General features: G+C 39.3%; 2 pseudogenes across 2 annotated transcripts; both read right to left on the minus strand.

Moving 5' to 3' along the window:
* Positions 1 to 11094: 11094 nt before the first annotated feature.
* Positions 11095 to 20118, minus strand: LOC309857908 (serine/threonine-protein phosphatase 2A 55 kDa regulatory subunit B gamma isoform pseudogene; annotated as a pseudogene). The gene is made up of 2 exons: positions 19495 to 20118; positions 11095 to 11129 (listed from the first exon to the last, which is right to left on the minus strand). The product of its transcript is annotated as a serine/threonine-protein phosphatase 2A 55 kDa regulatory subunit B gamma isoform pseudogene (transcript).
* Positions 20119 to 23326: 3208 nt separating this feature from the next.
* LOC309857904 (H/ACA ribonucleoprotein complex subunit 3 pseudogene) lies at positions 23327 to 23759 on the minus strand (annotated as a pseudogene). Its single transcript has one exon. The product of its transcript is annotated as an H/ACA ribonucleoprotein complex subunit 3 pseudogene (transcript).
* Between the last annotated feature and the right edge of the window lie 414 nt (positions 23760 to 24173).

Raw genomic sequence — 24173 nt, forward strand, 5'->3', positions numbered from 1 at the left:
TATGCAACCACCAAGCCGACACTGCAGAAAATATTAAGGGGGGTTTAATAAAAGAGTAAAAATACTAAGAATAGCATTGAACAGAAATATAGAGACAGTCTACAGAAAGAAAGACTTCAAAGGTAACACAATGTCAATAAAAACGTATCTATCAATAATCACTCTCAATGTGAATGGCCTAAAGTGCCCCTAAAATGGCACAGGGTTGCAGATTGGATAAAACGACAGGACCCATCTATATGTTCTCTACAAGAGACCCATTTTGAACCTAAAGATATACCCAGACTGAAAGTGAAGGGATGGAGAAGCATTTTTCATGCCAATGGGCCTCAAAAGAAGGCTGGGGTAGCAATTCTCATATCAGAGAAATTAGACTTCAAACTAAAGACTGTAGTCAGAGATAAAGAAGTACACTACATAATCTTTAAAGGGACTATCCACCAGGATGATCTAACAATTGTAAATATCTATGCTTCCAATATGGGAGCAGCCAATTACTTAAGAAAACTGTTAATCAAGATAGTCATATTGATATGAATACACTAATCGTAGGAAATCGTTTTCTCTTTTTTTTAAAAGATTTTATTTAATTATTTGACAGAGAGAGATCACAAGTAGGCAGAGAGGCAGGCAGAGAGAGGAGGAAGCAGGCTCCCTGCTGAGCAGAGAGCTCGACGCGGGACTCGATCCCAGGACCCTGAGATCACGACCCGAGCCGAAGGCAGCGGCTCAACCCACTGAGCCACCCAGGTGCCCTAATCGTAGGAAATCTTAACATGCCTCTCTCAGAAATAGACAGATCATCGAAGCAGAAAATCAATAAAGAAACAAGAGCATTGAATGACACATTGGACCAAATGGACCTCACAGATATATGCAGAACATTCCACCCTAAAACAACAGAATACTCATTCTTCTCAAGTGCACATGGAACCTTCTCCAGAATAGACCACATACTGGGTCACAAATCAGGACTCAACTGATACCAAAAGACTGAGATGATTCCCTGCGTATTCTCAGATCACAATGCTTTGAAACTGCAGCTCAATCACAAGGAAAAAGTTCAGAAGGAACTCAAACACCTGGAAGCTAAAGGCTACCTTGCTTAAGAATGCTTGCATCAACCAGGAGATCAAAGAAGAACTGAAACAATTCATGGAAACCAATGACAATGAAGACACTTTAGTCCAAAACCTATGGGATACAGCAAAGGCAGTCCTAAGGGGGAAATACATAGCCATCCAAGCCTCCCTCAAAAAAATAGAAAATCTAGAATACACCAGCTGTCTCTACACCTTAAAGAATTGAAGAATCAACAACAAATCAAACCAACTCCACACATAAGAGGGGAAATCATCAAGATTAGAGCTGAGTTTGATGAGGTAGAAACCAGAGATACAGTAGAACATATCAATGAAACTAGAAGCTGGTTTTTTTGAAAGAATCAATAAGATCTATAAACCATTGGCCACACTAATCCAAAAGAAAAGAGAGAAAGCCCAAATTCATAAAATTATGAATGAAAAGGGAGAGATCACTACTAAAATCAAGGAAGTAGAAACAACCATCAGAAGTTATTATCAACAGTTATATGCCAATAAGCTTAGCAACCTAGATGAAATGGATGCATTCCTGGAAAACTATAAACTCCCAAAATTGAACCAGGAAGAAATCGACAACCTGAATAGACCGATATCTAGTAACGAGATTGAAGCAGTGATCAAAAACCTCCCAAAGAAAAAGAGCCCAGGACCTGACGGATTCCCTGGGGAATTCTACCAAACTTTCAAAGAAGAAATAACACCTATTCTCCTGAAGCTGTTTCAAAAAATTGAAGCAGAAGGAAAACTTCCAGACTCTTTCTATGAAGCCAGCATTACCTTGATCCCCAAACCAGGCAAAGACCCTACCAAAAAGGAGAATTTCAGACCAATATCACTGATGAATATGGATGCTAAGATTCTCAACAAGATCCTAGCCAACAAGATCCAACAGCACATTAAAAAGAGTATGCACCATGACCAGGTGGGATTCATCCCTGGGCTACAAGTATGGTTCAACATTCGCAAATCAATCATGTGATAGAACAAAGTAATATGAGAAGAGAGAAGAACCACATGGTCCTCTCAATTGATGCAGAAAAAAGCATTTGACAAAATCCAGCATCCGTTCCTGATTAAAACGCTTCAAAGCATAGGAATAGAGGGAACATTCCTGAACCTCATCAAATCTATCTATGAAAGACCCACAGCAAATATCATCCTCAATGGGAAAAAGCTTGCAGCCGTCCCGTTGAGATCAGGAACAAGACAAGGATGCCCACTTTCACCACTCTTGTTCAACATAGTATTAGAAGTCCTCGCAAAAGCAATCAGACAACAAAGAGAAATAAAAGGTATCCAAATTGGCAATGAAGAAGTCAAACTCTCTCTCTTCACAGATGACAGGATTCTTTATATGGAAAACCCAAAAGACTCCACCCACAAACTACTAGAACTCATACAGCAATTCAGCAACGTGGCAGGATACAAAGTCAATGTGCAGAAATTAGTGGCTTTCTTATACACTAACAATGAAAATATAAAAAGGGAAATTAGAGAATCTATTCCATTTCCTATAGCACAAAGAACCATAATATACCTGGGAATAAACCTAACCAAAGAGGTAAAGGATCTGTACTTGAGGAACTACAGAACACTCATGAAAGAAATTGAAGACACACAAAAAAGGAAGACCATTCCATGCTCTTGGATCAGAAGAATAAACATTATTAAAATGTCTATCCTGCCTAGAGCAATCTATACTTTTAATGTCATTCTGATCAAAATTCTACCCGTATTCTTCAAAGAGCTGGAGCAAATAATCCTAAAAATTTGTATGGAATCAGAAGAGACCCCGAATCACTAAGGAAATGTTGAAAAACAAAAATAAAGCTGGGGGCATCATGTTACCTGATTTCAAGCTTTACTACACAGCTGTGATCAACAAGACAGCATGGTACTAGCATAAAAACAGACAGACAGACCAGTGGAACAGAGTAGAGAGCCCAGCTATGGACCCTCAACTCTATGGTCAATTAATCTTCGACAAAGCAGGAAAAAATATACAGTGGAAAAAAGACAGTCTCTTCAATAAATGGTGCTGGGAAAACAGGACAGCTATATGTAGAAGAATGAAACTCGACCATTCTCTTACACCGTACACAAAGATAAACTCAAAATGGATAAAAGACCTCAATGTGAGACAGGAATCCATCAGAATCCTAGAGGAGAATATAGGCTGTAATCTCTTCTTTATCAGCAACTTCTTTCAAGATATGTCTCCAAAGGCAAAGAAAACAAAAGCGAAAATAAACTTTTGGGACTTCATCAAAATCAAAAGCTTCTGCACAGCAAAGGAGACAGTCAACAAAACAAAGAGGCAACCCACGGAATGGGAGAAGATATTTGCAAATGACATTACAGACAAAAGTTTGATATCCAGGATCTATAATGAACTACTCAAACTCAACACACCTGAAACAGGCAAACATATCAAAAAATGGGCAGAAGATATGAGCAGACACTTCTCCAGTCAAGACATACAAATGGCTATCAGACACATGAAAAAGGGTTCATCATCACCAGCCCTCAGGGAGATCCAAATTAAAACCACATTGAAATTTCACCTTACACCAGTTGGAATGGTCAAAATTAACAAAACAGGAAATAACATGTGTTGGAGAGGATGTGGAGAAAGGGGAGCCCTCTTCCACTGTTGGTGGGAATGCAAGTTGGTGCAGCCTCTTTGGAGATCAGTGTGGAGATTCCTCAAGAAATTAAAAATAGAACTTCCCTATGACCCTGCAATTGCACTCCTTGGTATTTACCCCAAAGATACAGATGTCGTGAAAAGAAGGGCCATCTGTACCCCAATGTGTATAGCAGCAATGGCCACGGTCGCCAAACTGTGGAAAGAACCAAGATGCCCTTCAACGGATGAATGGATAAGGAAGATGTGGTCCATATACACTATGGAGTATTATGCTTCCATCAGAAAGGATGAATACCCAACTTTTGTAGCAACATGGACGGGACTGGAAGAGATGATGCTGAGTGAAATAAGTCAAGCAGAGAGAGTCAATTATCATATGGTTTCACTTATTTGTGGAGCATAACAAATATCATGGAGGACAAGGGGTGTTAGAGAGGAGAAGGGAGTTGGGGTAAATCGGAAGGGGAGGTGAATCATGAGAGACTATGGACTCTGAAAAACAATCTGAGGGGTTTGAAGTGACGGGGGTGTGGGAGGTTGGGTTACCAGGTGGTGGGTATTATAGAGGACACGGATTGCATGGAGCACTGGGTGTGGTGAAAAAATAATGAATACTGTTTTTCTTAAAATAAATAATTCAATAAAAAAAAGAAAAAATCATAAGGAAGAGAAAATACACTGACAGTACTGTCATGTATTTATTGAAAAAATCTGCATATAGCTCCACCCATTCAAACTGTGTTAACTATACAATTTTTAAGATTTTATTTATTTATTTGACAGAGAGAGAGACAGAGTGCAAGTAGGCAGAGTGGCAGGCAAATGGAGATGGAGAAGCGAGCTCCTTGCTGAAAACAGAGACTGATACAGAACACCATCCCAGGACCCTGGGATCATGACGTGAGCCCAAGGAAGTTGCTTAACCGACTGAGCCACCTAAGCATTCTATATGTTCTATCATTTAATCATTTAATTCTCATGCTCTTTTAACTTTTGTCACTTGTCTGTAATATCCTTTACAGCAAGGAAGGTCCCGTTCAGAGCCATGTATTTAATTCCGATGTTGTGTCTCTTAGTCTCTTTCAGTTTTGAACAGTTCCTTAGTCAGTCTTTCCCAGATTTTCATGACATTTAATTTTTTGAAGAGTTAATTCCAGTAATGTAGAATGTCTTTCAGTGCAGGTTTTTCTTATGTTTCCTCATGATAAAATTGAGATTAGGGATGCCTGGGTGGTTCAGATCATGATTCCAGGGTTCTGAGATTGAGTCTTGCATCGAGCTCTGAGCTCACTGGGGAGCCTGCTTCTCCCTCTGCCTGCTGCTCCCCCTGCTTGTGTTTTCTCTCTAATAATACTGAGTTTTCCAAATACTATTTTAATTGATTAACTCTCAATGTTTAAAATATTTCCTATAAGGATCTTGCAGATATTTTTTAGATTTATTCCCAGTTATTTAATACTTTTGATCCTATTATAAATATTATTTTAAAAAGTCAATTTCATTTCCTGTTGCTAGGTTATAGAAATAAAATTATTTTGCATATTGAGCTTAGATTCACCTATCTTGCTAAACTATCTTATTACATTGTTTCTCACAGTTCTGGAGGCTGGGAAGTCCAAATTCAAGGCAGTAGCAGATTCAGTGTCCAGTGAGGGCCTGTTTCCTGGTTCATGGATGGTGGCCTTCCTCCTGTTTCTTCGTACTGCACAGGGCCGAGGGAGCTCTCTCAGGACTCCTTTATGCGTACACTAATCCCATTCATGAGGGTTCCACCTTCACGAGTAATCATTTCCCAAAGTCTCCACCTCTAAATACAATTACATTGAACACTAAGATTTAACACACTAATTTGGGAGCTGGGGGGACAGAAATATTCAGTCTGTAGCAAGGCTGTTCCTTGTTCTTTGCCAGGTAGACCTCTCCAATATGGCTTTTTAACTCGTGAGGCCAGTAATGAGAATTTCCCTGCAGAGAGGGCTCAGTGGTCTTTTAAGGATTTCACCTGCTTCAATCAGGCTTACATAGAATAATCCCTTTTTGATTAACTCGAAATTAACAATTAATTATATCTGCAAGATTTCTTTACAGTTGCCATGTTCTGATGACTAGAGTCAAGTCACAGATCTTGGCTACACTTAAGGGAAAAGGATTATAAAAGGTGAGAACACCAAAGAGCATTTATTATGGGGTCACCGAGGGTCTTTATTTTATAATTATATTAACAGATCCCTTATACTACTAGTTTTCTAAGTTTTATAATGGATGAATGTTGAATGAATGTTTCTTTTGCATATATTGAGATAATTGTTTTAATTTGTCAATGTGTTGAATTACATTATGTGCTCATGTTAAACCAACCTTGCATTTCTCAGGGAAACTGAATTTCATTGTGATTTCATTCATTTGTTTCATATATTGCTACTATTGATATGCTAATATCCTAGTGAGGAATTTCTCCTGTCCATGGATAATGTTAATACAAGGAATTTTGAATACATTTAACTCAATTTACTTGGCTTCAAACTTATGTGTATTGTTGCTTTGTGTTTTCTGTCTTTTATCTTTAAAAAATAATCGACCAGGTTGCTGCCTGTGTTCTCCTCAAGGATTTGGTGAGTGCTGTGAAGTGTGTAAACCTGGTGATTCACAGACCTGGAGCCCTGGGGATAAAAATATATGTTTATAAAAAATAAAAAATTATATTAAAAAAAATAATCGACCATTTTTATAACTTTTATATGATACTCTCAATGTTCATTTAAGTTGAACTATGTATTTAGTTTTTTTCTTTTTTCTTACATCTCAGAATTTCTATTTGGGATTATATACATACTTTATGTACATACGTTAGGTACATACATCATATACATACTTTAAAATTTTCATAATGAGAACTGCCAGGTAATGAACCTCTGCTTAAAAATGTCTTTATTGGGCATCTGGATGGCTCAGTTGATTAAATGTCTGGCTTTGGCTCAAGTCATGATCCCAGTGTCCTGGGATTGAGCCCCACTTCAGGCTCACTGCTCAGCCTGGAGTCTTCTTCCTCTTTGACTACCCCTCCCCACCACTTGTGCTCCCTCTTTCTCTTTTCTTCTCTCATTCTCTTACAAATGAATAAAATATTTTTAAAAATAAGTATATGTCTTTATTTCCTCTTACTTTCGATATACATTTTCACTGCATAGAAAATCCTAGGTGAATAGTTATTTTCTTTAATCATACAGAAAATGTCATTACACTGCCCTTTGTCTTTCATAATTGCTCTTTAGAAATCAGGTGTCTACCTGTTTCTCCTTTGAACATAATATATTCCCCACTCTGCTCCTTTTTCCCACAATTTTTGGTTACTTTAAAGATTTTACTTATGGGGAAAAAATTTTTTTTTTTTTGTTTACTGCAGGTATGCTCTTATGTGTCTAGATTTGGGTGTCTTATTATTTATCTTAATAATGATCCATAATTAGAATTTCATTTAAAACAGCTCCAAAAACCATGATATAACTAGGAATAAGCCTAACCAAAGAGGCAAAGGATCTATACTCTAGAAACTACAGAACATTTTTGAAGGAAATTGAGGAGATGAAATCACATCCTATACTCATGGATTGGAAGAACAAACATCTTTAAAATGTTTGTGCTGCCCAGAGCACAATTTACACTTTCAATACAATCCCTATCAAAATATCATACACATTTTTCACAGAGCTAAAACAAATAATTCTAAAATCTGTGTGGAACCAGAAAAAAACCCAAATAGTCAAAGGAATGTTGAAAAAGAAAACCAAAACTGAGGCATCACAATGCCTGACTTCAAGCTATATTACAAAGCCATTGTCATCAAGACAGTATGGTATTGGCACAAAAGCAGACACACAGCTCAAAAGAGCAGAATAGAGAGCCAAGAAATGGACTTTATGATCAACTAATCTTCGACAAAGCAAGAAAGAACATCCAATGGAAAAAAGATATTTTCTTCAATAAATGGTGCTGGGAAAACTCTACAACCACATGCAGAAGAATGAAATTAGACCATTCTCTTACAGCGTACACAAGGATAAAATGGATGAAAGACCTCAACATGAGACAGGAATCCACCAAAATCCTAGAGGAGAACATAGGCAGTAACCTCTTTGACACTGGCCACAACTTCTTTCAAGATGCCTCTCTAAAGGTAGGGGAAACAGAAGCAAAATGCACTTTTGGAACTTGCACCAAGATGAGTTTTTGCACAGCAAAGGAAACAGTCAACAAGACTAAGAGACAATCCACAGAATGGGAGAAGATCTTTGCAAATGGCATTTTAGATTAAGGGCTGATATCCTAGATCTATAAAGAACTTCTCAAATTCAACACCCAAAAACCAAACAATCCAGTCAAGAAATGAGCAGAAGACATAAACAGACACTTCTGCAAAGAAGACATCCAAATGGCTAACGGACACATGGAAAAAATATTCAACTTCACTAGCCATCAGGGAAATTCATATCAAAAACCACAATGAGATGCCACCTTACACCGGTTAGAATGGCCAGAATTAACAAGATAGGAAACAAGTGTTGGTGAGGTTATGGAGAAAGGGGAATTCTCTTGTGCTGTTGGTGGAAATGCAAGCTGGTACAGCCACTCTGGAAAACAGTGTGGGGGTTCCTCAAGACGTTTAAAGTAGAGCTACCCTGTGACCTACCAATTGCACCACCAGGTCTTTACCCCAAAGATAAGGATGTAGTAAAAAGAAGGGGCACAGCACCCCAATGTTCATAACTGCAATGTCCATAAGAGCCAAACAGTGGAAGGAACCATGATGCCCTTCAACAGATGAATGGATAAAGATGTGGTTTATATATACAATGGACTATTACTCAGCCATCAGAAAGGATGAATACCTACTTTTGCATTGACATGGAACTGGAGGGGATTGTGCTAAGTGAAATGAGTCAGGCAGAGAAAGACAATTACCATATGGTTTCACTCATATGTGGAAGATAAAGAATAGAGTTGAGGACCGCAGGGAAGGGAGGGAAAATAGAATGGGATGAAATCAGAGAGGGAAACAAACCATGAGAGACTCTGGACTCCGGGAAACAAACGAGGGAAAAACTGGGTGATTGGTATTAAGGCAGGCATGTGTTGGGATGAGCACTGGCTGTTATGTGCAACTAATAAATCATTGAAAAGTACAACAAAAACTTATGATATACTGTATCCTGTCTAACAACATGATAAATTTCATTTGGCTTTTTGAATCTATGATTTGGTGTCTCAAAAGATATTTAGACTTAATCTAAACTTCATATCTCTTAACCTCTTTTTCATGTTTCCATGGTTGTTTTTTGGTGTTTCTCCTTATATTCTCAATTATTTCTTCCATTTTCCTAGTTGTCACTCTGATGTATCCAGGCTACTGTCTGACCTATGAATAGGAATTTAAATTGGGGTAATTGTATTTTAAAATACATTTTCTTTGGGTTTTTAAAAAATCTATTAAAATAATTAGTTTTTCATTATTTGAGAATATGTTTTTTTTTTAATTCATTAACGGAGGTTTTTTTTTTTTAAGATTTTATATATTTATTTGACAGAGACACAGTGAGAGAGGGAACACAGCAGGAGGAGTGGGAGAAGAAGTGGGGCTTCCCACAGAGTACGGAGCCTGTTGTGGGACTTGATCCCAGGACCCTGGGATCATGACCTGAGCTGAAGGCAGGTGCTCAAGACTAGCCACCCAGGTGCCCGGGGATCTGCTTTTAAAAAGAAATAAAGGTTAAGGGTAGGGACCACTAAACAGACAATAGGAATGACTACATTTTTGTTCTTTTTAAAAAAAATTTAAGCTTTAAAATGTACAACGTGAAAGCCAAACACCCCACTAAAAAGGAGAACTACAGTCCAGTGTCTCTGATGAACATGACTAGCAAATCAAATTGAATAATACATTAAAAGAAGTATTCACCATAATCAAGTGGGTTTATTCCTGTGTTGCAGGAATGGTTCAATATTCACAAATCAATATAATACACCACATTAATAAAAGGATAAGAACCACATGATTCTCTGAATGGAGGCAGAAAAAAAAAACACTTGACAAAATACAGCATCTGTTCTTTCTTTTTTAAAAGATTTTTTTAATTTATTTGACAGACAGAGATCACAAGCAGGCAGAGAGGCAGGCAGAGAGAGAGGGGGAAGCAGGCTCCCTGCTGAGTGGAAAGCCCGATGCGGGGCTCGATCCCAGGACCCTGGGATCATGACCTGAGCCGAAAGCAGAGGCTTTAACCCACTGAGCCACTCAGGCACCCCCAGCATCTGTTCTTGATAAAAACCCTCAACAAAGTAGATATAGATGGATCATACCACAATATCATAGTAGTCATATAAGAAAGACCCTCAGCTAATATCAACCTGAACTGGGAAAAACTGAGAGCTTTCCCCCTATGGTCAGGAACAAGATGGATATTCACTCTCACCATTACTATTTGACATAGTACTGGCAGTCTTAGCCTCAGCAATCAGACAACAAAAAGAAATATAATGCATCCAAATTGTCAAGGAAGAAATCAAGCTTTCACTATTTGCAGATTACATGATACCCTATGTAGAAAACCTAAAAGAGGGGCGCCTGGGTGGCTCAGTGGGTTAAAGCTTCTGCCTTTGACTCAGGTCATAATCCCAGAGTCCTGGGATCGAGCCCCACATCAGGCTCTCTGCTCAGCAGGGAGCTTGCTTCCTCCTCTCTCTCTGCCTGCCTCTCTGTCTACTTGTGATCTCTGTCTGTCAAATAAATAAATAAAATCTGAAAAAAAAGAAAACCTGAAAGACCACCAAAAAAATTTGCTATAACTAATACATGAATTCAGCAAAGTCACAGGACATAAAATCAATATACAGAAATCTGTTATATTTCTATATACCAATAAAGCAGCAGAAAAAGAAATTAAGGAATTGATAGCATTTGCAATTGCATAAAAAATAGATACTTAGGAATAAACCTAAACAAAGAGGTAAAAGGTCTGTATTCAGAAAACTACAGACTGTATACAGAAAACTAGAGCCTGTACACAGGAAATTACAGAAAACTTATGAATTAAATTGAAGAAGACAGAAATAATTGGAAAAACATTCCATGCTCATGGATTGGAACCAATGTTGTTAAAATGTCTATGCTACCAAAAGCAATCTACACATTTAACACAATCCCTATCAAAATACCACCTGGGTTTTTCATAGAACTAGAACAAATAATCCTAAAATTCATATGAAACTACAAAAGACCTTGAGTAGCAAAAGCACTCCTGAACAAGGAAAAGCAAAACTGAAGGCACTGTGATTCTAGATATCAAGCTACATTACAGAGCTGTAGTCTTCAAGACCGTATACTACGGGCAAAAAAACAGATATGTAGATCAATAGAACAGAAGAGATAACCTGGAAATGGATCCCCAACTACATGGTGAACTAATTTTAAATAATGCCAGAAAGAATATCCAATGGATATTTAACAAATGGTTTGGAAAAACTGGATAACAACATGCAGAAGAATGAAACTGGAGCACTTTCTTACACCATACATAAAAGTTAATTCAAAATGGTTGAAGGACTGAAATGTGAAATAGGAAACCATCAAACTCCTGGAGGAGAACATAGGCAGGAATCTCTTTGACCTTGGCACCAGAGGCAAGGTAAACAAAACCAAAAATGAACTATTGGGACTTCACCAAGATAAAAAGCTTGTGCACAGTGAAGGAAACAATGAAACTAAAAGGCAGCCTATGGAATGGGAGAAGATATTTGCAAATGGCATATCTGATACTGGGGTAGTATCTAAAATCTATAAGGAACTTACCAAACTCAACACCCAGAAAACAAATAATCCAGCTAAGAAATGGGAGGAAGATATGAATAGACACCTTTACAAAGAAGACATCTGGATGACTAACAGACACATGAAAAGATATTCAAGATCATTTTCCATCAGGGAATTGCGAATCAAAACCATATTGAGATACCACCTCATGCCTGCCAGAATGGCTAAAATTAACAATGGACAAAATAACAGGTGTTGGCAAGGATGTGGAGAATGGGGAAACCCCTTACACTTTTGGTGGGAATGAAAACTGGTGCAGCTACTCTGGAAAACAGTATGGAGTTTCTTCAGAAAGTTAAAAATAGAGCTACCCTATAATCTAGCAATTGTACTACTTGTTATTTACCCAAAGGATACAAAACTACAGATTCAAAGAGGTAGAGTTCTCCTGATGTTTATAGCAGCTTTATCAACAATAGTCAAACTATGGAAAGAACCCAAATGTCCATTGACTGATGAATGGATAGAGAAGATGTAGTATATATGTATAATGGAATATTACTCAGCCATCAAATAGAATAAAATCTTACCATTTGCACAGATGCGGTTGGAACTACAGTGTATTATGCTAATCAAAATACATCAGTCAGAAAAAGACATACCATATGATTTCACTCATATGTGGAATTTAGGAAACAAAACAGATGAACATATGGGAGGGGAAAGAAGAGAGGGAACCAAACCATAAGAGACTCTATTTTTTTTTAAAGATTTTATTTATTTCTTTGAGAGAGAGAGACAGAGCATGAGAAGGGGGGAGGAGGCAAGGGGACAAGGAGAAGCAGGCTCCCAGCTGGGCAGGGAGCCCAATGTGGGGCTCCATCCCAGGACCCTGAGATCATGACTGGAGCTAAAGGCAGGTGCTTAACCAACTGAGCCACCCAGGTGTGCCTCAAACAATAAGAGACTCTTAACTATAGAGAACAAACACAGTGGTGATGGAGGGAGGTGCATAGAGGATGAGCTAGATGGATGGTGGGTATTAAAGAGAGCACTTGTTGTGATGAGCGCTGGGTGTTTTATGTAAGTGATAAATCACTGAATTCTACTCCTGAAATCAATATTGCACTGCATGTTAACTGACTAGAAGTCAAACAAAAACTCTAAAAAAAATAAATAAAATGAGCAGTGTGACAGATTGATATATGTATACTATTGAAAGGATTCTCACAATCTAATTAATACATTCTGCCCCCTCACATATTTACTTATTTATTTATTTATTTAGTGAGAACAGTTGTTTTAGTTTCTTAGCAAATTTCAATTAAACAACACAGAATTATCAACTATAGCCACCATGTTACACATTAGATCTTCAAACCGCATTCATGTTACAACTAAAAGCTTATGTCCTTCTCTCAAACCTCTACACATTTTCCCCACTCTCCAGCCCCTTCAGCCACCATTCTGCTCTTTTTATATGAGTTCAACTTAAAAAAAAAAAACTTTTGTAGGTTCCACATATACATGGTATCATGCAGTATTTGTCTTTCTCTCACTTGCTTTATTTAGCATAATGCCTTCGAATCTATTCATGTTCTTGCAAATGGTAGGATTTCCTTTCTCCAAAGGCCAATATTCCATATATATATATATATATATATATATATATATATATATATATATATATATATAATCCATTCATCCATTAATGAAAACAGGCTTTTTCCTGTACCTTGGCTGTTGTGAATACTGCTGTGAACATAGGAGAATAGATATCTTTTTGAGATAATTGAATTTTCTTTGGGTACATATACCAGAAGTGGGACTCATGGATCCTATGGTAGTTCTGTTTTTAATTTCTTGAGGAACCTCCGTATGGTTTCCAGTGGTAACTGTAACAGTTTACATTCCCACCAACAATAAATTAGGGTTCCTTTCCGCCACATTCTCAGCAGCATTTGGTACCTCTTGGGGTTTTTTTGTTTTTTGGTTTTGTTTTTTGTTTTTGTTTTGGTACTAGACATTCTAGCAAGTATAAAGTTATTTCTCACTATAGTTTTGATTTCATTGCCCTGGTGATTAGTGATGTTGAACATGTTTTCATGTATGTGTTTTTATCTTGGAAAAATGTTCAGGTCTTTTGACCAGATTTCAATGAGGTTATCTAGCTATCTATTGAATTGTATGAGTTCCTTGTATTTTTTAGATATTAACAACTTACTGATTATGGTTTGGAAATATTGTCTCCCCATTTCATAGGTTGCCTTTTTTAAATTAAATTTATTTATTTTCAGCATAACAGTATTCATTATTTTTTCACCACACCCAGTGCTCCATGCAATCCATGCCCTCTATAATATCCACCACCTGGTACCCCAACCTCCCACACCCCCCTGCCACTTCAAACCCCTCAGATTGTTTTTCAGAGTCCATAGTCTCTCATGATTCACCTCCCCTTCCGATTTACCCCAACTCCCTTCTCCTCTCTAACACCCCTTGTCCTCCATGATATTTGTTATGCTCCACAAATAAGTGAAACCATATGATAATTGACTCTCTCGGCTTGACTTATTTCACTCAGCATAATCTCTTCCAGTCCCATCCATGTTGCTACAAAAGTTGGGTATTCATCCTTTCTGATGGAGGCATAATACTCCATAGTGTATATGGACCACATCTTCCTTATCCATTCGTCCGTTGAAGGGCATCTTGGTTCTTTCCACAGTTTGGCGACCGTGGCCATTGCTGCTATACACATTGGGATACAGATGGCCCTTCTTTTCACGACATCTGTATCTTTGGGGTAAATACCCAGTAGTGCAATTGCAGGGTCATAGGGAAGCTCCATTTTTAATTTCTTGAGGAATTTCCACACGGTTTTCCAAAGTGGCTGCACCCACTTGCATTCCCACCAACAGTGGAAGAGGATTCCCCTTTCTCCACATCCTTTCCAACACATGTTGTTTCCTGTCTTACTAATTTTGGCCATTCTAACTGGTGAAAGGTGATATCTTAATGTGGTTTTAATTTGAATCTCCCTGATGGCTAGTGATGATGAACAAGGGCCCTCTTTAATTCCCATCACCTATTTCTCCCACTTCCCCACCTACCTCCCCTCTGGTAATGATCAGATTCTTTTCTATATTTAGGAGTCTGTTTCTTGGTTTGTCTGTCTCTCTTTTTTTCCCTCTTTGTTCATTTGTTTTGTTTCTTAAGTTCCAAAAATCATATGGTATTTGTCTTTCTTTGACTGACTTAATTCACTTAGCCTTATACTCTCTAGGTTTTTTTTTTTCTGTTTGTTTTTTGTTTGTGTTTTTCTTTTTTACATATAATATAGTATTTGCTTCAGGGGTACAGGTCTGTGAATCATCAGCCTTATGTAATTCACAGCACTCACCATAGGACATACCCTCACCCATGTCCATAACTAAGCTACTCTATCTCTCCCCTCCACCCCCCAGCGAACCTCAATTTGTTTCCTGAGATTAAGAGTCTCTTATGTTTTGTCTTCCTCCGAGTCCCATCTTGTTTCCTTTTTTTCCCTTCCTACCCCCCATAAACCCCTGCCCTGCCTCTCAAATTTCTCATATCAGATAGATCATATAATAATTCTTTCTCTGATGGGCTAATTTTGCTTAACCTAAACTCTCTAGTTCCATCCACAACATTGTAAATGGCAGGATTTGGGGCTTTTGATGGTTGCATTGTATTCCATTGTATATACCTCATCTTCTTTATCCATTCGTCTGTTGATGGACATCTAGTCTCTTCCCGTAGTTTGGCTATTTTGGACATTGCTGCTATAAATATTTGGGTGCGTGTGCCTCTTCAGATCACTACACTTGTACCTTTAGGGTAAATACCCAGTAGTGCAATTGCTGGGTCATAGTATAGCTCTATTTTCAACTTTTTGAGGAATCTCCATGCTGTTTTCCAGAGTGGTTGCACCAGCTTGCATTCCCACCAATAGTGTAGGAGGGTTCCCCTTTCTCCACATCCTCCCAACGTCTGTCATTTCTTGACTTGTTAATTTTAGCCATTCTGACTAAATGAGGTGGTACCTCATTGTGGTTTTGATATGTATTTCCCTGATGCTGAGCAACTAAAAAAAAAAAGATAATTGATAAGACAAGTTGGTTAAAAAAAAATAGGAAAGAATGTGAGCAGGCTGGAGACTAAAAAAAAGCCATGCACTAGATTTAAGGTATATTTTGATCTATTAGAAGAAACTGTATCCCTGAAGAAAGAAAAGCCTATATGTATACAAAAAGTAAGGTTAAATACAACGAAGGGATAGAATATAACAATGAAAATTTAAAAAGATTTTTAAAAAAGGTATAGATAAGATAGAATAGTTAAAAAGTTTAAAATAGGAAAGAGGAACAATTTTACAACCTGAATAAGAAGAAAATAAAATGAAAAATATTTAACTTTGAAAGATTAAAGAATCATGGAGGAAAATCCATGAATTCTATGTGTTGCATTCCAGAGTTCTGCAGTTCTCAGTGATCTGTTAACATGGTCTTGGCTGGATTTTCTTGCTGATCTTCTGGGGGAGGGGCCTGTAGCCAGGATTCTCAAATATCTTTGCCCAAGCCAGAATTGCACTGCCTTTGCCAGGGGCCAGGCTAACTAATCTGCACAATTTTGGTCTCGGGAGATTTTGTTCCCCGAATGCTTTCTGTAGAGCTCTGGAGGACAGGAATAATGATACCAGTCTCCCAATCTCTGGCTGGAGGAACCAAGAGCTCAGGGTCCCACTCCTCAGTGCGCCCTGCGAGAAAAGCAGTCAATCTCTCATATCTCTCTGGTCTTCAACCTGTGTCCAAGCATTTCTATCTCTGGCGCAGGGCTTTGTTTGGAGTCTCCAAACCCAGCAGATTCCTGCCATCCTGTTCCTCCCAGAAGAGGAAGGTGAGTCTCTCTGGGTCAGCGACTTGTGGGGTCCATGCTCTTTGAGATCACAGTTTAAGGTAACCCCAAGCTGAGAGCCCCCTCCTTGGCTTCATCTCTGCTGCCAGCTTCCCTGCTCTGATACCTTGGAGCTCTGCCACACTCAGACACCCCTGTTCTTTCTGTGACCACACTGTTCCTGCGAGGGCTCTAACTCCTGCTTAACCTCTGGAGTGAGGTCCCTCAGTGGAGCCAACTTCTAAAAGTTCTGATTTTGTGCTCTGTTGCTCCACCGTTTGTTGGGAGCCAGCCCCTCCCCCCACAGTCTACCTTCCTGTATATTGCCTCAGATTCACTTCTCCATACATCCTAACTTGCAGAAAGTGGTTGCTCTTCTGTTCCTAGAATTGTTGCTCTTCTTCTCTTCGATCTCCTGTTGAGTTTGTAGGTGTTCAGAATGGTATGATAACTATCTAACTGAACTCCTGGGACCTGATGATTTTAGGTCTCCTCCTCCTCTGTCATCTTGTTTCTTCTCCCTCTATACACCCTTATACTCTCTAGTTTTAACCACGTTTGTTCTTTTTTTTAATGGCTGAAAAATATTCCATTTTATATATACCACATCTTCTTTATCCATTCTTCTATCAATGGTCACTTGGGTTGCTTCCATATCTTGGCTATTGTTAAGTAATTCTGCAGTAAATATAAGGGTGCATGGTCCCTTTGAATTAGTGTTTTTGTAATCTTTGGTTAAAAACTCAGTAGTGCAAAAACAAAAACAAGAACAACCCCCCCCCACCCCCCCCCCCAAAAAAAAAACCCCAGTAGCGCAATTACTAGATTGTGGGGTATTTCTATTTTTCACTTTTTGAGGAACCTCCATAGTGTTTTCCACAGTGGCTGTACCAGTTTGAATTCCTACCACCCACATTGCAAGACTTCCTTTTTTTCCACATCCTCACCACTCCTGATATCTGGTGTTTTTTATTTTAGCCATTCTGACAGGTATGAGGTGATATCTCATTGTAGTTTTGATTCACATTTCCCTGATGATATATGATAATGAGCATCTTTTCAAATGTGTGTGTTGATCATCTGTAAGTCTTCTTTGGACAAATGTCTGTGTCTTCTGCACATTTTAAAATTGGATTATTCATTTTGTGTGTGTTCAGCTTTGTAATTTCTTTATAGATTTTGGATTCTAACTCTTTATTACATATGTCAACCCTTTATCAGGTGTGTTATTTGTAAATTTCTCCTATTCCATAGTTTGCCATTTAGTTTTGTTGATTGTTTCTGTCACTGCACAAATGCTTTTTCTTTTGATGTAGTTTATTTTTGCTTTTGTTTCCTTTGTTTCAGGGACCTATCTAGAAAAAACGTTGCTATAGCCAATGCCAGAGGAATTATTGTCTTTGTTCTTTTCTATGATGTTTGTGGTTTCGGGTCTCACATTTAGGTCTTTAATCCATTTTGAATTTGAATTTATTTTGTGTATGTTGAAAGAAAGTAGTCTAATTTCATTCTTTTGCATGTTGCTGTCCAGTTTTGGACACCAGTTGTTGAAAGGACTTTTACCCATGGGTATTCTTTCCTGATTTGTCAGAGATAATTTAATTGGCCATATAATTGTGGGTTTATTTCTGTGTTTTCTACTCTGTTCAGTTGATCTCTGTGTCTATTTTTGTGCCAATACCATACTGTTTGGATTACTACAGCTTTGTAATATAACTTGCATTTCAGAATTGTGATGCCTCCAGATTGGCTTTCCTTTTTCAAGATTGCTTTAGCTATTTGAGGTCTTTTGTGATCCCATACAAATTTTAAACCTGTTTGTTCTGGTTCTGTGAAAAATCATATTGTGGGTTTTTTTGATAGGATTGTATTAAATGTGTAGATTGTTTTGGGTATCAAAGGAATTTTAACAATATTTCTTTTTCCAATCCATGAGCATGGACTGTCTTTCCATTTCTTTGTGTCATCCTCAATTTCTTTCATCAGTTTTTTTAATAGTTTTCAGAGTACAAGCTTTTCATCTCGTTGGTTTATTTCTAGGTATCTTATTATTTTCATTGCATTCATGAATGGAATGTTTTTAAAAAAATTCTCTTTCTGTTGCTTCTTTTTTGGTATATAGAGATAGAACAGATTATTTTGCATTAATTTTGTATCCTGCAACTTTACTGAATTTGTTTATCAGTGCTAGGAGCTTTGTGGGGAGTCTTTTTGTTTTTCTTTTTTCTTTTCTTTTTTTTGTTATTGTTGTTACAATAAGCTTGTAGAAGATTTAATGAAACAGGGAAATACAGTATATAACATAGTTTAAATAAATAACATATAAAATACATACAGATTATTTGTTTTTGTTTTTTTGGTTTTTTTTTTTTTTGGTTTTTTTTTTTTTTTTGTTTGTTTGTTTGTTTGTTTTCAGGCGCAGAGCCCCACTGTGTAGGATTATTATAACTGGCCTGCAAACAGTGACACGGTAGCAACCTGCCTGCTTTGTCCATGGGGGCTCCTCCCAGGCTTGTGCTTGTATACCAAGTTCATTCTTCACCAGCCAGCAGGGTCTAGAGTCCATCCTACTGCCCTTAGCTTGCCTAGATATAGGGCATCTCCAGGCAGGCCCCCCTCCAGCTGGGCTCCTGACACCTCGACTATCCCCCTAAGCCGGGACCCCAAGGCTGCTCATCACACACTCAGGCCCCTGCCTTGGGCTGCAGGGAGGAGAGTCCAGAGCAGCCTCCGTCTGACTCTCCAATGGGTTTGCCATCCCTCCTCTGGGAGGACAGACCCCAGAACTCTCTCTCCTCTGGGGTCTCCGAGGCGGTCCCAGAACGACAGAGAAAACAGCCATCCAGAGAAGGCAAGGGGTCAAATATAACCCTCGGCAGCCATGGATTTAGAGTTTTCATAAATCAGTTCATCAGGATTCCAGATCGGTGCCTCACTTGCTGAAGAAACTGAGTAAAAGCAGAACTGAGCCAGCACCCCCCTTCCGGAAGCCCCCTGAGAGATGGTGCGGGAAAGGATACTGAAGCTCCTGTCGGTGACAGCCAGGTGCCAGAGGTTGATGCGCAGGTCATCCGCCGACATGTACGTCTCACAGTCGCTGTTGACGGAGATGGAGTTGATGTGGTAGGTGTGGCCGTTGGCGAAGACCCTCCGTGGGCTCCCCTCCACCATCAGATCCATGGGCTTCAGCACAGGCACCTGCAGTGACGTCACCGTGGACAAGTCCTTAAGCTTCCCTTCTTCATCTTTCAGGTTATATCCCTCAGGCCTTTTATCTCGTTCCGTGATCTTCCATAGTTTGATAGTTTTATCGTTGGTGGACAGCAGGGAGTGGGCGGCATTGTGCTGCGGAAGCCACTTGATCTTGTTGATTTTCTCCTCTATCTCCAGACTCTTGAGATAATCGAACTCAGGCTCATGGCTCTGGAAGGTGCTGTAGACGTCATACTCGCCTTGGCTGTGAGGCGCATTTTTACTCTCCCGTTCCCGCTGGAAGATGACCACACGGCCACCCTTGTCGCCTGTGGCCAGCAGCTCTCCGGTATGGTTGAACTCAACAGTAAGATGATATCGGCTTCAGTCACATAGCTGTGGTCCCGCAGGAAGCTGTGGTTAATTTTCCGCGTGTCCGTGTCCTCGCCCATTGAAGGCCGTGCCAGGTGCCCTGGGCATGCCCCGCCGCTGCACACTGATGCAATCCGCAGAGGTCGCGCCGGGCGCGCGGGCCATGCCGCCGCAGCCTAGCAGGGGCGCGGCTGCCAGGGCCCCGGGGGGCGGGCATCGCTGCCTGGGGCGGCCTGGGACGGGCGGGGCGACCGGGGCGGGAGCCGCGGTCAGGCGAGCGCGCGGTGGGCGGCGGCCGCCGCGGGTGGGGGCGGGCCAGGGCCCGGGCGCGCATCCAGGCTGGTGCGCGCTGCGTCGTGCGCCCGGCAGCAGCGGCGGCGGCGGCAGCGGCGGCGGCTGTGGCGGCGGCCTGGTGCCCGGGCGCCTGGCTGCGCGGCGGCGGGAGGGTAGGCGCGCGGCGCTGGGCCGACCAAGCCCGGGCCGAGCCGGGCTGCGCGTGCTGGGGCCGCCGCCGCCGCCGCCGCTGCCACCACAGCGGCCGCTGCTCCGCAGGCCCCTCCCTCGCGCCGCCCGCTCCTCCCCATCCAGATTATTTGTTATCTTCTGATCCTTGATATATTTTAAATATATTGACCCACAAGATCTGTTACTTCAGGAATATATATTTGGAAGTTCTCACATTTTTAAATATTACAGTGGCATATACTTTCCCCAAATTCAATTTTTTTAAATATAATTTTTTATTTTTTATAAACATATAATTTATCCCCAGGGGTACAGGTCTGTGAATCACCAGGTTTACACACTTCACAGCACTCACCAAAGCACATACCCTCCCCAATGTCCATAATCCCACCCCCTTCTCCCAAACCCCCTCCCCCCAGCAACCCTCAGTTTGTTTTGTGAGATTAAGAGTCTCTTATGGTTTGTCTCCCTCCCAATCCCATCTTCTTTCATTTATTCTTCTCGTACCCACTTCAGCCCCCATGTTGCAACACCACTTCCTCATATCAGGGAGATCATATGATAGTTGTCTTTCTCCGCCTGACTTATTTCGCTAAGCATGATACGCTCTAGTTCCATCCATGTTGTCGCAAATGGCAAGATTTCATTTCTTTTGATGGCTGCATAGTATTCCATTGTGTATATATACCACTTCTTCTTGATCCATTCATCTGTTGATGGACATCTAGGTTCTTTCCATAGTTTGGCTATTGTGGACATTGCTGCTCTAAACATTGGAGTACACGTGCCCCTTTGGATCACTACGTTTGTATCTTTAGGGTAAATACCCAATAGTGCAATTGCTGGGTCTTTTTGTTTTTCTACATACAGTATCATGCCATCTCCAAATAGTGAATGTTTTACTTTTCCCTTACCAGTTTGGATACCTTTTATATGTTTTTGTTGTCTGATTGCTGCAGGTAGAACTTCCAGTAATATGAAGAATAAAGGTGGTGAATGGACATCCTTGTCTTGTTTCATAGCTTGCCTTTTGCTTTTGTTGTGGTTTTTTCTGCTGCATAGAGCTTTTTCTTTTTTAATTTTTTAGAAAAGATTTTTTTTAAGTAATCTCTATACCCAAAATGAGGCTCAAACCTACAAACCCAAGATCAAGAGTTGCATGCTTTACTGACCAAGCCAGCAAAGCACCCTTGCACAGAGTTTTTTAGTGTGATGCTGTCCCATACATGTATTTTTCATTCATTGCCTTTGTTTTTGGTATTAAAAAAAAAGTCATTGCCAAGACATTAAAGAGTATATAAAATATACTTCTTATATTTTCTTCCATGAATTTTGTTGTTTAAGGTCTTACCTTCAAGTCCTCAATATATTTTGAATTGATTTTTGTGTACTATGAAAGGAGTCTAGTTTCATTCTTTTGCATGTGGATATATAGTTTCCCAAGTATCATTTTTTGAAGAGACCATTTTTCCCTATTTTATATTCTTGATGTTTTGTCAAAAGTTAGTTGACTTTAACTGTATGGGCTTATTTCTAGGATCTCTTTTCTGTTTACTTAAATGCCTGCTTTTATGAACAATACTACACTGTGTGATTACTATAGCTTTATTACTACATATAGTTTAAAATCAGAAAGTATGATGTCTCCAGCTTTGTTCTTTCTTTTGATTGCTTTGGCTATTCACAATCTTTTCACCTCCTTAGTTAAATATATTTTTAAGAATTTTTTGTGTTTGATGTTATTGTTAATGGATTTTTAATTTCTTTTTCAGGTAATTTGTTGTTATTGTATAGAAACACTACTGATATCAGTATGTTGATATTGTATCCTGCAACTTTCCTGAATTTGTTAATTACATCTAACAGTTTTTTGGTGGAATGTTTAGGATTTTCCATATATAAAATCATGTCATCTGCAAATAGACAGAACTTACTTTTTCCTTCTGATTTAGAAAACTTTTAGTTTTTTTTTCCTTGCCAGATTGCACTGAGTTGGTGTGGTAAGAGTGGGCATCCTTGTCTTGTTCCTGATATTAGAGGAAAAGCTGTTAAGCTTTTGTCATTCAGTATGAAATATGGGTGCTTATCCAGTATGGCTTTTATTATTATGTTGTGGTATGTTTCTTTATCTAGTTTGTTGAGGGCGTTTATCGTGAATGGATGTTGAATTCTGTCAATTGCTTTTTATGAATCTACTGAGATTATCATATGATTTTTATCTTTTATTCTATTATAGATGTTATATATTATTATTATTATGTCCTTCTTCTTATGATTGTTCTTATTATTATGTTTTTTATTGATTTGTATATATTGAACCAACCCTGTATCACAAGGATGTATCCTGCCTGATCATAGTGTATGGTACTTTTATTGTGATTTGAATTTTGTTTGCTAATATTTATTGTGAATTTTTCATCTATGTTCAGAGAAGATATTGGTCTGTGGTTTTTTGTTTTGTTTTGTTTTGTTTTCCCTTGTAGTGTCTCTTTTTTAAAAAGATTTTATTTATTTATTTGACAGAGAGAGATCACAAGTAGGCAGAGAGGAAGGCAGAGAGAGAGGAGGGGAAGCAGGTTCCCCGCTGAGCAGAGCGCCCAATGCGGGGCTCGATCCCAGAACCCCCGGACCATGACCTGAGCCGAAGACAGAGGCTTTAACCCACTGAGCCACCCAGGCACCCACCTTGTAGTGTCTTTATCTGGCTTTGGTATCAGGACAATGCTGGCCATGGAAAATGAATTTGGGAGTGTTCTTTCCTCTTCAGTTTTTTGGAAGAGTTTGATAAGGATTGATGTTAATGCTTCTTTAATTTTTTTTAGCTTTTTCAAATCATTATAATAACCTAGCAGTGATTCAAATTAGGGAAAGAAAATTCAAACTTGTTCCCTTAAGAGGGAGGCTACCATAACTGCTCTGCACAAGCACGATCAAGGGAAACGATGAAACCGGATTCCAAACAGCAAGGGTGGTAAGAAGGCTTCAAGGCTCACAGTTTGAAGAGCTTGGTTTGGGAAAGTCTCTGAGGGGTAGCAGAAGAAACGTGAAGCTTAAGAGACCCTCAGAGGACAGGGCGCTGTTGCTGGGTCATGAGCACCTTGAAGCATTTCTTGATGGTGATTCGGTGTCGAGAATATTTGTCATCTGGGGAGAACAGAGCAGGATGCGCCGAGCAGGTCTGTTGTCTCACAGGGTCAAGCTTCTTCAGAGTATAGACTTGGTCTCCCTGCTCATTGAGGTACTACTGGAGAAACATGACAACGCTGAAAGGAGATGTTCCCAATGCTTCTTTAATGTTTGGTAGAATTCAACCAATATAATTATCTGGTGCTGGTCTTCTTGTCATTGAGAGGTTTTTGATTAATGATTCAGTGTCTTTATTCATTCTTGGTGTGTTCATATTTTCTATTTCTTCATGATTCAGTCTTTATAGGTTATATGTTTCTATGAATTTATATATTATTTGGTTTTCAATTATTGCCATATAATGGTTCATAGTAATCTGTTACGATATTTGTATAGTTGTGGTGTCAGTTATGTCTCCTTTTTCATTCTGATTTTATTTAATTGTTTTTTTCTGTTTGAGTAGAGTTACCACAATGTTCCATTAGTTTCAGGTGTACAATGTCATTCAATTTCTCTATACGTTATGCTATGCTCACCACAAATG

This window comes from Mustela nivalis (genome assembly GCF_964662115.1).
Source record: "Mustela nivalis genome assembly, contig: HAP1_SCAFFOLD_1524, whole genome shotgun sequence".
Taxonomy (NCBI): domain Eukaryota; kingdom Metazoa; phylum Chordata; class Mammalia; order Carnivora; family Mustelidae; genus Mustela; species Mustela nivalis.